We start from the raw sequence: 18,431 nt of genomic DNA on the forward strand, positions 1-18,431 counted from the left end.
GAAAAAATGAAATAAAATTATATTTACTTGTTAAGCTAGAACAAACCAAACCCACACATATCTGAATATATCATAGATGACACTGAGGAGCTGTGGGAGAAGCATAGTCTTTATAATGTATGGTGATGAGTTAATTGGATATTTATATGAGAAATAATTAATACTGACCCCTACCTTATATAGAACGTATTCAGATTTTGTCAGTTGTTTCTGTAATGTCCTGAGAAATGCAAAGTCAATGGAAAGAAAATTCAAGATTGAGCTTACATTTAGTTACCATGTTTTATATCCTTTGTTCCTGACTTTTTCTTCTATTTCAGACATTGATTCTTTTTTTTGAAGAGCTCAGCTCTGAATTTATTTTTGTGTGATATTTTCTTATGGTTACATTCAGGTTATAAACTTTTGGCAGAAATACCATGGAAGTAACGTTGTGTTCTTTTTAGTGTATCATATCAATAGGCCCATGTTACTGATTTGTCTTGTTATTGATGAAATAACTCCCATCATTTGTCTAACATGGTTGGTATCTGCCAGGATTTTCCACTGTAAAGTTATTTTTTCCTTTGCAGTTAGAATCTTTAGGGAAACTACTTTGAGGCTATTTGTATACCCTCTTACTTCTCAAAAAAATAAGCCAAAACAAAATTTTGCGTGTGTCTTTTCTTTATAGACAAAATTGGCAAGCTATGAGTATTTTGCATGTTATGGCTAAGGAAAGTCACTTTTCTTGATATTAGTGATTTTCTTTCCTCTGCAACTATAAACTCAAGGATAGGGATGGTTTGCAAATAACATATGAGAATGCCTAACTCTGAGCCTAAAGATAATCAGCAAACAAAATACTTATTAAGTGTAGTATCAGTGAATTAAAGTTTAAAGAACATCATAGGTCCTGTGCTTTCCATGATACTGATGGCTGGGTTGTATTCTTCTCAAGTCCTGCGAGTGGTACTCAATAGGATAGTGGTAAAGCTGTGAACACGTACCTGGTGCTTACTTCATGCTAGGCATTTTTCACCAAAACTGTATGCCCCAGGTACCATTATATTCCAAGTTTTACAGTAAGAGGAACCTGAGGTTTAGAACATTAGTTGACATATTCTTTAGGGGCACAAAACTGTTAAAAGAGAGCTGGCATTTGAATTAAATTTTTCTCATTCCAGAACCAAAGTTCTTAATTATTGCTGGGTGCTCCTTTCCTAGAACGAAGAAATCAGGAATTTCAAGAAAGTTCAGTTGATTTTTCTATAACCTCCCCACCCCACCATTTGTTCTCATTTTATGGTTCATTAGTTCTCTACCTTGTAATATAATTTACTGAATATGTCATCTGTGTTTCATATATGAATCTTAGATTTTTAAAAAATTGAATTATCTTTTTCAATTTTCTCACTTAATACTTTTCCAACATAAAATTCTATGTCTGGTAACACAAGTTTCTCATATATAGTTTTTCCAGTAATCCTCAAGAAAGTTATTTCCTTATTTCCTTTTAATTTAACTGTGTTGATAATCACTTTCTTTTAAAATGTAATGGTAAAATTAGGCCTATTAACTCTAATCTGTCCTTTTCCTCTTATCATCCATATAGTTTACTAATTTACAGTTTTTAGAGTCTGGATTTTAAGATTACCTAAAACATTTAAGAGACAGAAACAATTTAATATTTTAAAATATTAAGCATTTTAAAGGATAGTATCACAATGATGGTACTAAATCCCACAGTCAAAATCTTTGGTTCTTTTCTCTGCAGTGGGTATATCCATTCATTCATTCATTCCGATTATGTTCCTACCATGTGCCAGGAAAGATCCACTTCTTTGTCCTCAGAATGGTTGTTTATATCTTAGTAGCCAGTAAGCTCTAGGTTACTATTTTTGTAAATTTTTCTCTGACAATAAATATTGTATTTATTGTATAGTGTTTAGAATATACAAAAATATTGAAGAAAAAAGTGAAATACTCTAAAATATTATAACCTACATGTTACATATAATTTATTATAATTTAATAAACTAATGAACCATAAAAGTGAGAGCAAATATGAGAGAAAACTATCGACTATATTTTCCAGAATTCCTCTAATACTGTTAAAATTTTCAGAAATTTCTGTCCAGTCCCTTTTTTTTCTGTGTGTAAATTATAGATTTTAAAATACTATTTGAATCATACTATATGTTTTAGAATCTGCTTTTTAAAATTCACACATATCAACCAAATTCTTACATCATTAAAATTTCTTTAAATGATGTACTTATTTATTGACTTAAATTGTTCCTCCTTTTCCAGCATAATATCAGATGATGTGTTAACCCATTCTTAACATTCAGATGTGACCCCAGAACTTAAAGAATAACATGAAAGCATATCAATGTTTTATATTTTCAGTCATTAATTTGATAAATATTCACTGCGTGTCAAGTACTATGTTACATAATGCTACAATACTTTCCAGAAATATGGTATACATAAACTTTCACGGGCAGTGTAGGAATGTCTCCATTTGTCAATCTGCATATTAGCACCTAAAAAAACATTTTTAGAGGCTAATTTGGTAGGTGAAATGGGATCCCAAAATAAATTTATTTAATTTCTGGTGAAGTTTACTTTATGCAAATATTTCATGTTTATTAGCTATTTGTATATACTCTGTGAATGATCTATTCAGAAAATCTATCCGTGTTTCTGTTGGCACTTTATTTTAAAAAATTATTTGAATGATTCTTTGTACCTTAAAAATATTAAACTATCATAGGTGTTGAGATTTTTTCCAAAAATATGTTTTGCTTTTTAATTTTATAGTTACTTTTCTTGAAATATTAAAGTTTTAAATTTTCATGTAGCCAAACTAATCAGACCTTGTATTTCTTGTTTTTCCTGATTATTTTGATACTTAAAATGCCTATCTACCCCTTCCAAAATAATGATGTTTACCTTCATAACCAGTTTTATAATGTTTCCCATTTTAGGACTTGCAATATCTACCTATATATTTTTTGTAGAATTTTCTTATGGGATGATTTTTTTAATGCATAATCTACGTGAAGTTAATTTTCATCAGTACTAATGGGTGAAGATTTAAAATTTATTTTTTAGCAATTTTATATCCCATTTTTTTATATACTAAGTGTGTGTATATTGTAGTCCTTATTAGAGGCTTTTCCCTTTGTTCTGTTGACCTACAAGCCTATTTCTGTGACAAAACCATGCTGTTTACTTACTGAGGAAATATGTGTATACCTCTAGTTGGGCCACGTTCCTCTCATTCTTTCCTTCATCTCCCAGTTTTTCTTTGCTATTCTCACTTATTTTTCCAGGTGATCTTTAGAACCATTTTCTAAATACTTGTGATTTTGATTGAAAGTATTTTAAACTCATAAATTAATCTGGGAAAATTAGTTACCTTTATAGTAGACAGTCTTCTCAAACCTTTCCCATTCTTTCATTTTTTGGTGTCATTGTAGTTTGAAACACTTGTTACTTATACATTCTTAATTGTATTTAATATAAAAGTTGCTAAATTTTTAACAAGGAGTGTATGAATAATCATAACAGGATATAATTTTTGTATAGGTTTCTATGCATATGGGGATTTAGAATGATTTTAAATGAAATTTGAAGGACACTGCAATAATAATAAAAAGCAAATAATTCACCTCTAATTTTTAGAAAGATTGATTCTATTATGAAAAACTGTTGACATAATAAGATAAATGAAAATCTAGAATTGTTAGTCCTTTAAGCTTTTCAGTTGCTTATAATATCCCCATTTTAAGAAATTATATTTAATTTACTTGTTTGGGAATGCTTTTCTATATCTGAAAGCTCTGTAATTTGTTGGTCTTTAGGTTATGATGCAAGTTCTCAAACCTATTTGATTTTTGTGCAGTAAAGTGGATCCTTGTGTAAGGGTGAGATTGGCCTAGTTTAAATGGATCCATACAGTTCCTTATCTGAGTCTTAATCAGCTGTTAAATTTATAATGTAGGATTTGATAATCCAAAATCATTTTTATTCTAAGTAGTTTTTAAAGGACCTGTTTATTATTACCATTTTCTTTTTTATCCATAGTACAGCAAGGGTTTTTCAATTTTACTTTCCTCTTACTCTTCTCACCCCTTTGTTCAGGTCTGATTTCACCCTTTCTGCATATTTCCTTTTGAGTCATTTAGTTAATTTCATTAAAGGGACAGTGATAAAACCACTGAAATACAAAAATGTGTAGGACCTATGGGCCCTGATATCAATAAGGTTGTAATTTACTATGATGTGTCTTCCCTTGGTTTATTTTGTCAGTCTCATTATGCTCTAGTGTAGCTAAGCTAGTCTAGTTTTTGTTTCTTTTGCCACCTCTTTGTTCTTTTGTTCATCCATCCATCCGTCCATCCATCATCCATCCATCCATCCATCCATTTTTCATTTATTTGTTTATTCAGCTAGTTTTTATTAATTGTTTTAATCTGGACATCAAGGAAATAATAGCAAACAAGATACAGTTCCTATGGAGGCTTCTTTTTCAGGGTACTAACAGTATAAAGGATGAATTGGAGGGACATAAAATTAGGGGAGATTGAATACTTAAACAGCCATAGGGATGGCAGAGTCATTAGGACTTACTGCCAATTAAATATAGGGCGAGTGAAAGGAGATGGGTTTGGGATGTCCCATGTTTCTTGCTTATTTATTCATTATACTTCTAGTACATTTCAGGCATGTGCTGAATACTAAAATATATAATAAATAAGCCACATCAAGACTAAGACTATAACAGGGAGAGCATATTGATTATGACTAGGATGGGATTGCATGTGTGGATAACATGGAATGATGAGTTCAGTTTCAGGCATGTTGAGGTTAAGCTGTCTGTCAAATGTACAAGTGGATACTCAGATAGAGTGTTCAAGAGAGTCATGGCTAGATATACAGACTTGGGATACAGCTGGTGATTAAAGTCATGGGCTACGGGATCTTTCAAAAAGAGTCCTTCATACTAAACTAGAGTGAGAATTGGAGCCGTGGAGAACAGCGCTATTTCTACTGGTCAGAGGAGAAGAACCTATCAAGAAGATTAAAATGGAGTAAACAGAAAGGTAGAAGGGAAGCTGAGAGAGTGTTTCACAAAGCCAAGAGAATTTTCCAGACAAGAGTGTTCAGCTATATCCAAAGCTGAGGATAAGTAAGATAAAGATTGAAAAATGTCCACTAAATTTTTCATTATAGGATCATTGTTGACCATGTGGAAAACCATTTCTGTGGGGATCTGAATAATAGGTGAAGAAGTGGTGCCCGTCCATTCAGATTCATTTTTAAGAAAGAACTTTTGGGCTTGCAAAGAAGAGATGCTAGAGAGACTCGAAAGGCAAGAAAGAGTAGGATCCATGAGCATTAATGGAAGGTTGGCTTCAGAGAGGAAGGCAAGTAAATTAAGTGCATATCTGTAGAGAAGAGAGGTATTCAGAGAGCTGTCTTCCTCCCTCTGGCAGTTATGAACTTCGTAGTGCCAGGTTTTACTTTATTCGCCAGTATATTCAGTGCCTGACATATAGTAAGTAATTTGTAAGTATTTGTTGAATGATGGACCTAATAAAAAGAGCAATTTTTGTTTTTCCCAAGTCTAGTCAGAAGTGTAGCAATTTAGCTAAATCTGGAAGCTTAAGATTTATTTTTGTTCTCTGACATTAAAAATTAAACCTATGATCAAAAACTTTAACCTTCTAAAGAAGTATAAAAAATTTGAGAACAAAATATGCTGCATTACATTATATCCTTTGTTTTCCATAGTATGACATTCCTAAGGTTTAATCCTTTGTCTTTTATAACGTATTTTAAGTTCTGCTTTGGTTATTATTATCTTTTTTGAAACTTTGAAGATAAATGTTAAAGATTTTACTTGAACTTTATGTTAATTATAAAGTTGAAACAACATTTAAACAACATATTAACCAAGACTTTTCAGTGTAACTTCTTTGTGAATTGTACTTATTCTTTTCTTATAACATGAAATTGACTCCTTAGTGTGAAGTTTATGATAGCAAGCATCTTATGTGCCACCCCATCTGTGGTGAAACTAATTTTAAGTTCGATTTAATTCTTCATTTGATTTCTGTAATATAAGAGATCAGAAAGACTCAAGTCAAGGTAAAATATTCCAGTTGTTTACTTTAGTAAGACCTAATAAATTTTCTATGTAGTTTTTTTTATTTTAGGGAGAATCGAAGAAATAAATGGGTCCAAAAGATTATATTTTGAGGCAAAAAATGCAGCCCCTAACTTTTTCTTTTGAGAGTTCTCAGTTGCTCATGAAAGTTTCATTTCAGATCCATAGGCATGTATGTGAAATATAAAATGAAATTAGAAAATATGTACAATACTATCTAAAGTGGTTTTGCATTTTTCTTTTAGGCAGGGAAATGAAGAACAACAGCCTGAGGATCCAATTCTTTACCATGACGTTACATCCCTCTTGCTCATCCAGATCTTAATGGTGCCACAACCCTTACGCAAAGGTATGTCTTTGTAATACAGGTTCTTAAATTATATAGTATATATGCTGAATATTCTAAAAATGTTGGGGACCAATATAGCAGTCAGTCTGATGGAAATGTTTCAAGGACCAATATAGCAGTCAGTCTGCTGGAAATGTTTTGAGGTAAATGACATTATTGTTTACCTATTTTTAGTAAATAGTAATCATATATATCAAAAGAAGATGACAAATAAAGGTTTTTTTTTCCCTTGTGGGTCTATTCTTTTCACCTTTTAGTCAATAATAAGGAATAAGGAAAAGACATGTGTAATGACTCAAAACCTTTGTTTACAAAAAAGTGGTAATACAAAAATGTGAAAAATAGAGCAAACTGTTAGCCTTAATGCCTCTACCCTGTCTACATACATACATATTTTGATATAGTAGTAGTCACAGTTATTTAAAATGTGATATCCCATCATTTTTAGTTATCATAATATTATGATGTTGTTATATTATTACACTAACAACATTAACATTATATTAGCAACATTTGAACTATTGTTCCATAGTCTTTGTAGTTTTCATTTTGAGATGCCTGCAATATTGTATCATTCAGCTAACTTGCAGGATACAAAATTAATACACAGAGGTCTGTTGCATTCCTATGTACTACAACAAATAAGCAGAAAGAGAAATCAGGAAAACAGTTCCATTAAAATTGCATAAAAAAGAATAAAGTACCTAAGAATAAACCTAACCAAGGAGATGGAAGGCCTACACAAATAAGAGATAATCTATGCCATGCTCATAGATAGGAAGAACTAATATTGTCAAAATGGATATCCTGCCCAAAGCAATTTACAGATCCAGTGTAATCCCTATCAAAATATCAATGACATTTTTCAGTGACCTAGAGAAAATAATCCTAAAACTCATATGGAACCACAGAAGACCCTGAATGGACAAAGCAATCTTGAGAAAGAAGAACAAGCTTGGGGGTATTATGCTCCTTACTTCAAGCTCAACTACAAAGCTACAGTAATCAAAATAGTATGGTTCTGGTGCACGAACAGACCCTAGATCAATGGAATAGCATAAAGCCCAGAAATAAACCCATGCCTATATGGTCAATTAATATATGATAAAGGAGCCATGAATATACAATGGGAAAAGAGTCCTTTCAATAACTGGTGTTAGGAAAACTGGACAGCATTATGCAAGAGAATAAAACTGGATTACTGTCTAACCCAATATACAAAAGTAAACTGGAAAGATCTAGATATAAGACATGAAACCATACAACTTTTAGAAGAAAACATAGGCAAAAATATCTTGAACATAAGTGTGAGCATTTTTTTTCTGGATATGTCTCTCCAGGCAAGGGAAACAAAAGCAAAAGTAAACAAGTGGGACTATGTCAAACCGAAACGCTTCTGTACAGCAAAGGACACCATCAACAGAATAAAAAAGCAACTTAGAGTATGGGAGAATATTTTCATAAATGATTTATCAAATAAGGGGTTAACATCTGAGATACATAAAGAACTCATATGACTGAACACCAAAAAACCCAAATAACCTGATTAAAAAATGGGCAGAGGACATGAACAGACATTTTTTCCAAAGAAGAAGTACAGCTGGCCAACAGTCAGATGAAAAGCAGGAAATGCAAATCAAAACCACAGTGAGATATCACCTCTCTCCACTACCCAAAAGACAAGAAATAACATGTGGTGACGAGGATGTAGAGAAGAGAGAACTCTCCCACACTGTTTGTGTGAATGTAAATTGGTACAGCTACTACAGAAAGCAATATGGAGTTTCCTCAAAAAACTAAAAAGAACCATACAATCCAATATTCTGCTTCTGGGAATTTACTGGAAGAAAACAAAATCCCTGATTTTAAAAGATATATGCACTCCTATGTTTATTGCCACATTATTTACAATAGCCAAGATATGGAAGCAACAAAAATGTCCATTGATAGACAAATGGATAAAGGAGGTGTGGTTACTATGCACAATGGAATATTATTCAGCCATAAGAAAGAAACCCTGCTGTTTGCAACAACATGGATGGACCTAGGGGGTATTATGCTCAGTGAAGTAAGCCATGGAAAGAAAGACAAATACCATATGATTTCACTTGTTTGTGGAATACAAAAGCAAAACAAAATGAACAGAATGGCAGTACACTCAGAGACACTAAGAAGTGACTGGTGGTTACCCTGGGGGAGGGTTTGGAGTGGGTGGGAAAGATAGGAAAGGGCACAGAAATCTCAATCATAATATGTTTTTCTCATGAGGATGGAAGTGCATCATGGAGAATAAAGCCAGTGGGTCTGTAGCATTGTTCTGTGTTGACAGGTATTAACTACCCTAGTTGCGGTGAGGATTTAATAATGTGTGTAACTGTTGAACCATGGTGTGATATACTCAAAACCAACATAATAATGTGTATCAACTATGCTTCACTTAAAAAATTCTAATGTGCATCAACTATACCTCAATGAAATAAAATTCTATCAAATAACCATTCTTCTTTAGTGGAAAACTATGTTCTTATGCTACATTATAAGTTACATCACAAAGAACATCTGTGGGTATGTAAAGGATCATTTATTTTAAGTACAGGCAAATTGATATGCAAATTTTGGTATTCTGTAAAGAGTTGAATAATGTCATTAGTAAACAAGCATAATTATTCTATAGCTGTGAATTTTGGATTAATATTTTTAATTATAAAATTCACAAAACATAAAATTCACCATTTTAATGATTCTAATGTGTACAATTTGGTACATTCACTATATTGAGCAACCATCACCATTATCTAGTACAGGAACATTTTCATAATCCCAAAGAGAAACTTTGAACCCATTAAGCAGTCACTCCCCATTTCCTTCTTCCCCCAAGCCCTGAAACCACTAATCTGTATTCTGTCTGTATGGATTTACCTACACTGAATATTTCATATTAATGAAATCAAACAACATGTAGCCTTTCATGTCTTGCTCCTTCCATTTAGTAAAAGGTTTTCAAGGTTCATCCATGTTGTAGTATGTGTCAAACTTCATTCTTGTTTATGGCTGAATAATATTCTATTGTATGAATATACCACTTTTGTTTGTCTTATCCATTCATCAGTTGATGGACATTTGGATTTTTTCTACTGTTTGGCTTTTGTGAGGAGTGCTGCTATGACACTCATATGTAAGTTTTTGTTAAAATATCTGTTTTCAATCTTTTGTGTACATAGCTAAAAATGGAATTGCTAGGTCATGGTAATTCTATGTTTACCTTCTTGAGAGACTGCCAAAATTTAGATATTTTTAAATGTTACCTTTTTGGGATTTGGCTATGTGTATTAATTTCATCATTCATTTTGCAGACTTGAAAGTATAAACCTATCAAGGGGCCTTACTGAAATTCATCTCTTTGTAAAATTATAAATTGTTTAGGTTTTTTGTGTCACCCTGCTTAGTTTTCCTTAGTTTAAGGAAATAGTCGCTTAGGAGTTATGCTGGTTTACCTTGACTGTGCTCTTCTAATTATACTAGTAGTAGTAACATTTTGAAATATAAAAAGAATTGCTTTGCTTTATAATGTCTTCAAAAAAGTTAACTATTTTATTTAAATACACATTTTACTTGTAAGCATATTTATTACACAAACCTGAGAGGCTAAAAGTGAGAGAAACTTGATATATAGAAGTAATATTATTTCTATAATCAGTATTTATCTGAAGAGAAAAATATTTCAGTTAATTGTAAAGGACCAGTTAATTGTAAATTTCAGTTAATTGTATTAGTGTTTGAGATCTGTAGCTCGTGTATCTTCCCCATCATTAGATAACTGTTGGCACTATGTCTCAACAGAAGGTGAAGTTAATGCTGAAAGTGGGTATAATACATTGAATTAACTGAACCTAGTAAATTAAATTCAGTAGGAACACATCCTAAAATTATTTACTAAAATAAAAGTCAAGAAAATTGATTTACTTAATTTAATAATAGTTAAAAGAATAGAACAGATTCAGGAAAACATACATAAATGTTTATAGTACTGTTAGTAACTCTAATCATTTAAAAAGTGGTGGGCAGATTTAATCAAGCAAATATTTTTTATTTATTTTATTTTTAAAATTAAAGTGTTAATATACAGTCTTATGATGGTTTCAAATACACAGTGGTTCAACATCCCGCCATATTATCAAGTCCTCACCCCCTCTATTGCAGTCACTATCAACATAGTAGAAATTAGAGTCATTGATTCTTCTCTGTACTGTACTACCATCCCCGTGACCTACCTATATTGTGATTGTGAATTACAGTGCCTTTTCATCCCCTTCTCCCTTCCCACCCATCCTCCCCAGTTCCTTCCCTTTGGTAACCACTAGTCACTTCTCGGTGTCCATGAGTCTACTGCTATTTTGTTCCTTCTGTTTAATAGCAAGTATTTACTAGTAGGTTGTAAAGTCATTGCTTGATTCAAAAAATATTTAATGAGTACCTACTAAGTGCCAGGTGGTTATGCTTGTTTGCCAGGTGGTGGAGATACAAAGCTGAATAAAACTTAGACTTTGCCTTTGGAGAACCAGAGAGCTAAACATTTAGCACTGATTAACTTTAGTCAAATTAGAATTACTTCTAAAAGTCTATGATTTATATTATTTCTTGAAACTTCATAATAATTCTAGATTGAATGATCTGCATTTTTATAAAACAACTTGAAACACATTGTGTAATATGTCACTTGACATCATTGCAGTGACAAGCACTTTTTAAAAATCTAGGACCAGAAAAAAAATTACCATTCTTTATTAAAATTTTTCAGTCTGTTACACATTGGGAGCTGGATAGAGACCATTATTTTAACTTTATGTTTAACTGCTTTAGATCTATTTTTGATTTCTAGGAAGTTCAGAACTTGATTATGTTATTTTAATTTTCCTCAGATAACTTTTTTTCCAAAGGTGGGTATTTGTAGATTAGGGAAGGTAGAGTTGCTATGTAAAATTTTCTTTTCTACCCCCTATTGACATGAAGTTAACAATTGGTGGTCTTTACTGTACCTGTGTTTTTATTTTAAGAATATGTACTTGGTTACTGGTATTTATTAGAAGAGGAAAGAGAAGGAAATATTACTGTTTGTATATATTGGAATGTTAAATGCTTCCCTGGTTTTATCTGAAACTAGGTGACACAAAAACCTACCTTAAGCTTTGCAGTGTTCAGTACCATGTTCAGTTTTTTTACACCAATTGTCTCATTAGAAGCTTGAATTAATATATTAAAGACAATTATTTATTTTCCTTTGATCTCTTTTTATGTCCTTGTACCTTCTTCATTATAATACCCATCACACTACTGGCTTCCAAAGAATAAGCTTTTAAAAAACTTCTGATACATCACTGTTTTTCAGGTATTCATGTTTATTTTTTTATAACTTCGGGTCAGGTTTGGCTGTACATAAAAGAGAAGAAAGCCCAAATAACACAGTAGCTTAAGTAAGTGAGAAGTTTATTTCTTTCATGTGGAAAGAAGTCTGAAGGTCAGGTCCTTCTGTGTTACGGCACCGTATTCCTTATGGTGCATCTCTGCTGCATGTTCCTAGATAGTTGCTAGATTTCCAGCCATCACAGTCTTAAAGCAGCAGGATGGAGAGGCGAAAGAGGAGCTTTACCCTCATTTCAAGAAGCCCCCTTGGAAGTTCCACATAAAATTTGTATCTCTTTGGCTAAACTCTTCCGTCTTTCTGAACCTCCAGGGCTTAAAATATAAAATCATCATCTTTTTTGGGATGGGTCATTTACTCTGGTTCAGATCATGTTGCTGGTCTTTCCCACCTGTCACTGAGGAGCTTCATGATTCTGTTCAAGTCATGCCTTGTAGGGCAGAGATCCCAAGATTCTGTGGAACAACTGGTACTGGTGATTATAGATTATCTTTTATTTCCAAGCCCCAGTAAGCTAGAAGGATGCTTATTATTTGCCATTCCCTTTAAGAAAGGAAACATCTCAGTTTTGCTTTCTTATAAACCAAAGTTTTAAAAAGAAACTTTATTTTAGAATATCTCAGAGATATATGTATAACAATAAAGAACAGCATTTAATGAGTCCTCATGCACCCACCCATTATCAACTCCCAGCCAATCCTCTCTTATCTATACCTTTGCCTAGTCTGTCCTCCTTCCTACCCTGGATTTTTAAAGCAAATCTCAAACAAGATAGCATTTTATCCATAGTCTTTATTTAGTATATATCTGTAAAAGAGAGATATTCTTTGAATAAACATAACCACAATACTATGAACCCTTGTAAAAATGACACGTTGCCTCAATATTATTAAATGTTCAGTCAGTGTTCAGACTTCTGTAGTTGCTTCTTATAAATGATTTCTTACAGTTGGATTCAAACAAGGCCCGCACATTGGATTTGGTTGTTTCTCTTTTAAATCTTTTGGTTTTCTCCCTGTGCCTATTCTTCCATTACATCTTATTTGTTGGAAGAACCTGGGTCTTTTGTCTGCAATTTGCTAATGTATCCCCATGGTATCATGTAATAGCATGACCTGCCCTCAGTGTTTCCTATAGACGTAAATACATCTAGGGAACTAGATTCATTTTCGTGTCTCTTTTTGCAGAACTGTCTCAGGGATGGTGACACATACTTTCATCAGGAAACAGTTTCCAGTTTCTCTCTTTGTGACATTAGAGGCTATTGGTGATTGCCTGGATTTGTTCTTTATTTAATTTGTTAGGTGGAATTCTTAACAAATAAATTTTTCCGTATCACTATTTGTTCATCCAGTGGTAAAGTTGGTATAGGAAAGCAGTTTAAATATTTGATTTTTTATTTACAAGTTCTCGAAAAGTGAGTGATTTTTAAAGCATCCTCCAAAAGATTGCTTTTTTGTATTTTTGCTGTATTATAAGTGCATGGATTTTAACAAATTTGATGTCTCTCAGCCCCAGTGTACAGTAACTATTTAAACACATGTGTTTGGTTTGTGTTGGCCCCACAGCCTTTAATAGCTTCTTTCAGAACAAGGCTTTTCAAAAATCTTTGGGTTTATTAGTGGGTTTCAAGGAATCTATTTATATTCTAAAGTCATATAGGAAAACTTGGTATGTGTATGTGCATTTTTATAACTCCATAGCTCTGACCAGATTTTCAAAAGGATCTTAACCCTTAAAAGTGAATTATTTACAAATTGTCCTGAGGATTCCTGGTTATGGACAAATAAATAGTTCTGTAATAAGGAGTAACAATAAGAAAATGGCCTTGTGTAGTTGTACAATCAGAAGCAGATTACAATGGGATGGAAAATGAGAGGAAGATAAGAGAACAGAGATAGAACTGTCAAGAATGAACGTGGAGTGAAAGCAGAAGCTATATGGATATATTCAAAGGGGTTATTTTTTGTTTTTAAGGTAGAAATGTGAGATGTTTGCCATTTCTCTATTATTTCACTTAATAACTCCTGGTGGTAATTTTACCTTATATGTTACCCTTTTCTAGAAGCCTTTTGATTAATTGTCCATTTTTCCCATTCCCAAAACTTGTCCAGACTTCTATTTTTGATACTTGTCTCACAGTCAAAATAGTAGATTTTCTTTAATAGCTATTTCTCTAAGCTACCAATTCCCCAAGATCATTTTATGTGTATCCCTAGTGCCTACCTGGTACATAAATATGCTCAGTAAATGTTTCCTGAATGGATAAGTTAAATGTCTAATTGTCTTATTTTTCTGGTGAATTGTTTATTTTCTGTTTTGAAACTCAGGAAAGCTATTGCTTTGATTTGAATCTTTGTATCTTATATTGTGATTACTTCTATATAATCAGACCCAAGCCATAGCTGCCCTGAGGTATACCCAAAGGGACAACTTTAACTATCTTATTGTTAGATGGACTTGGGATATTTTCTCAGTTCTGTGTTGATTAAGGCAAAGAAAGTCTTTTTAAACTGATTGGGTTTTTCACTCATTAAAGAGAAAATAGACTTGAGCATATCCCACAAAACACACCACAGACTGATTATTATTGTAGACTAGACTTTTTGGAGAGAGTCGGAGCACATGTAACTCAGATCATAAGAAGGAAGACTAAGAAGATTTGATGTTTGCATGGATATGTGCAAATTGCCTTATGGAAAGAGAGGGATAGTAATTTTTTTACAAAAATTTTTCATGGTAATTTTAGGAAAAGAATGTCTAATAACATCCTCAGATGATATCCAATTTACTCACCTGTTTTTCCTCTTAGGGTTTTATTATTTTACATATACTCTACCTTGTCCTAAAAGAAACCTGGAGCATTTTGTATTGCATTAAACTCTAAAACATCTTATGGGAAAGGAATTCATGCAAACATCTGAATCCTGTTTGTCTTCTTTTTTTAATCACCAACACTAAGCACAATACCTATAGGCAAGCTAGTAAGTAAGTTTATTTTTGTTGAATAACTGCCTCCGCAAGGAGACTCTAGATTCCTTGGATTACTCTTGAAAAATCCAGCGGAAATGCTATTGTATAAGGAGAGTACTTACTAAATATTTAGTTTGCCCAACTTTTGAAAATTTCTCACCATGTTTTTATGCCTTACCGAAGAAACTCTGGTTTACTCAAATTTTGTTGGCATCATTCCAGTCCTGGTGTTGTGTCAGTTTATGTCAGTACCCTTTAACCTTTTTATTCCTCTTTTTAGGATTTTATCTTGATGAAAATTAATCAAAAATATGGTCAAAGATTTACACATGGTATGGAAAATATTTTAATTTCATGAGTTATAGTATTTCAAATTTTTCAAAATGATAAATTGCATATAAATAACAAAATTCACGACTTGATCTTCTGAAATATAATGACGTGGATGTGGCACCTAAAATATTTAGTAGTTTAATCCTTATAGCAGTTTAGAATAGGAAGTAAAAGATACAATTTTCATTTGTGTTTCTCAGGAAAAATATACTTGTTAACAAGCCATATGCTGATTTTCTACTGTGACTAACTTATATATCTTACATTATCTGTTTTATTATTACTGAGCAGCCTTGAAAGTACAATGCTTCTCCCCCCTCCCTATCCTGCCATAGTCGCCTTATACAGCTTAGAATCGGTGCCACTGTTTACAGCCTGTTTGCTTCTAAGGCGTTTCAAGTAAGCAGTGATCTGCCCATGTTCACCCTCAGGTGGTTTGATAGTGGATGTTTTATTTTGTTGTTTTTTAAAACACTATGGCTGATAGTAGATGTCCAATATTTTTCTCCTTTTTAAATTCTGATAATTTTATTTGAAGGGCTTTGCTCCTTTGCAGCCTTGAAAGATAGCAGCCTGTTGACCTACTACACACATAGGAGTGATTCTTTGTTTTTTTAAATCAGTCCCTAAAAGGTACTGATTTCATACATTGTAGGCAGTCAATAAATAGGTATTTATTAAATGAGTGGGAGAATTTGAGAACTTAAGTTGTGACTTTAAACTGCCACCTGAAATACTTGAAAAATGGTGATAAAGTGACTGAAAACAGAAGTTAGTACTTTGTTACAATGAAAATCTAAATTTATGCCACTGGTAAGCATTATTTCTTTAAATGCATTAACTTTGTTTTAATTTAAAAAAGAATTTGTATAGTTTGCAATGAAAAGAAGCTACATGAGTGTTTTTCCTCAGCAACATTAAATGACTTCCTGATTAAGATCATTTTGTTCATGCTTAGTATTAGACAAATTCTGTACTTTTCTCATTCTACTAATACATTTATTTATTTATTTATTTATTTATTTTTATTTATTTATTTTTATTTTGGTATCATTACTCTACAATTGCATGAGGAACATTATGTTTACTAGACTCCCCCCACCACTAAGTTCCCCCCACATTCCCCATTGCAGTCATTGCCTGTCAGCCTACAAGATGTTGTAGAATCACTACTTGTCTTCTCTGAGTTATACAGCCCTCCCGATGCCCACCAACATTATACATGCTAATCATAATGCCCCCTTTTTCCCCTCCACCCTCCTTATCCCTCCCTTCCCACCCATCCTCCCCAGTCCTTTTCCCTTTGGTAACTGTTAGTCCATTCTTGGGTTCTGTGAGTCTTCTGGTTCTTTGCTCCTTCAGTTTTTCCTTTGTACTTATACTCCACAGATGAGTGAAATCATTCCATACTTGTCTTTCTCTGCCTGGCTTATTTCACTGAGCATAATACCCTCTAGCTCCATCCATGTTGTTGCAAATGGTGTGATTTGTTTTCTTCTTATGGCTGCATAACATTCCATTGTGTATGTGTACAACATCTTCTTTATCCACTCATCTACTGATGGACACTCAGGTTGCTTCCATTTCTTGGCTATAGTGAATAGTGTGGTGATAAACATAGGGGTGCATATGTCTTTTTCAAACTGGAGTGCTGCTTTCTTAGGGTAAATTCCTAGAAGTGGAATTCCTGGGTCAAACGGTATTTCTATTTTGAGTTTTTATGAGGAACCTCCATATTGCTTTCCGCAATGTTTGAACTAGTTTATATTCCCACCAGCAGTGTAGGAGGGTTCCCCTTTCTTCACATCCTCGCCAACATTTGATCTTGTTTGTCTTTTGGATGGTGGCGATGCTTACTGGTGTGAGGTGATATCTCATTGTGGTTTCAATTTGCATTTCTCTGATGACTAGTGAGGTGGAGCATCTTTTCATGTGTCTGTTGGCCATCTGAATTTCTTCTTTGGAGAACTGTCTGTTCAGTTCCTCTGACCATTTTTTAATTGGATTATTTGCTTTTTGTTTCTTGATGTGTGTGAGCTCTTCATATATTTTGGATGTCAACCCTTTATATGATCTGTCATTTATGAATATATTCTCCCATACTTTAGGATGCCTTTTTGTTCTATTGGTGGTGTCCTTTGCTGTACAGAAGCTTTTCAGTTTGATGTAGTCTCACTTGTTCATTTTTGTATTTGTTTCCCTTGCCCGGGGAGATATGTTCAAGAAGTGACTGATGTTTATGTTCAAGAGATTTTTGCCTATGTTTTTTTCTAAGAGTTTTATGGTTTCATGACTTACATTCAGGTCTCTGGTCCATTTCGAATTTACTTTTGTGTATGGGGTTAGACAGTGATCCAGTTTCATTCTCTTACATGTAGCTGTCCAGTTTTGCCAGCACCATCTGTTGAAGAGACTGTCATTGCCCCATTGTATGTCCCTGGCTCCTTTATCGTGTATTATTTGGCCATATATGTTTGGGTTAATGTTTGGAGTCTCTATTCTGTTCCACTGGTCTGTGGCTCTGTTCTTGTGCCAGTACCAAATTGTCTTGATTACTGTGGCTTTGTAGTAGAGCTTGAAGTTGGGGAGTGAGTTCCCTCTCCCCACTTTATTCTTCCTTCTCAGTATTGCTTTGGCTATTCGGGGTCTTTGGTTTTTCCATATGAATTTTTAAACTCTTTGTTTCAGTTCATTGAAGAATGCTGTTGGTGATTTGGTAGGGATTGCATCGATCTGTATATTGCTTTGGGCAGGATGGCCATTTTGACGATATTAATTCTTCCTGGCCAAGAGTATGGGATTAGTATCCATTTGTTAGTGTCCTCTTTAATTTCTCTTAAGAATGTCTTGTAGTTTTTAGGGTATAGGTCTTTCACTTCCTTGTTTAGGTTTATTCCCAGGTATTTTATTCTTTTTGATGCTATTGTGAATGAAATTGTTTTCCTGATTTCTCTTTCTGTTAGTTCATTGTTAGTATATAGGTATGCCAAATATTTCTCTGTATTAATTTTGTATCCAACTTTGCTAAATGCTGATATTAGTTCTAGTAGTTTTGGAGTCGAGTCTTTAGGGTTTTTATGTATACTATCATGTCGTCTGCAATTAGTGACAGTTTGACTTCTTCTTTACCAATCTGGATGCCTTATATTTCTTTGTTTTGTCTGATTGCCATGGCAAGGACCTCCAGTACTATGTTG

General features: G+C 33.2%; 1 pseudogene; it reads left to right on the forward strand.

Annotated features, from left to right (window-relative positions):
• LOC140845995 (E3 ubiquitin-protein ligase UBR3-like) overlaps positions 1-18,431 on the forward strand; it is a 76,314-nt pseudogene that overhangs the window by 38,575 nt on the left and 19,308 nt on the right.

This window comes from Manis javanica, chromosome 14 (genome assembly GCF_040802235.1).
Source record: "Manis javanica isolate MJ-LG chromosome 14, MJ_LKY, whole genome shotgun sequence".
Taxonomy (NCBI): domain Eukaryota; kingdom Metazoa; phylum Chordata; class Mammalia; order Pholidota; family Manidae; genus Manis; species Manis javanica.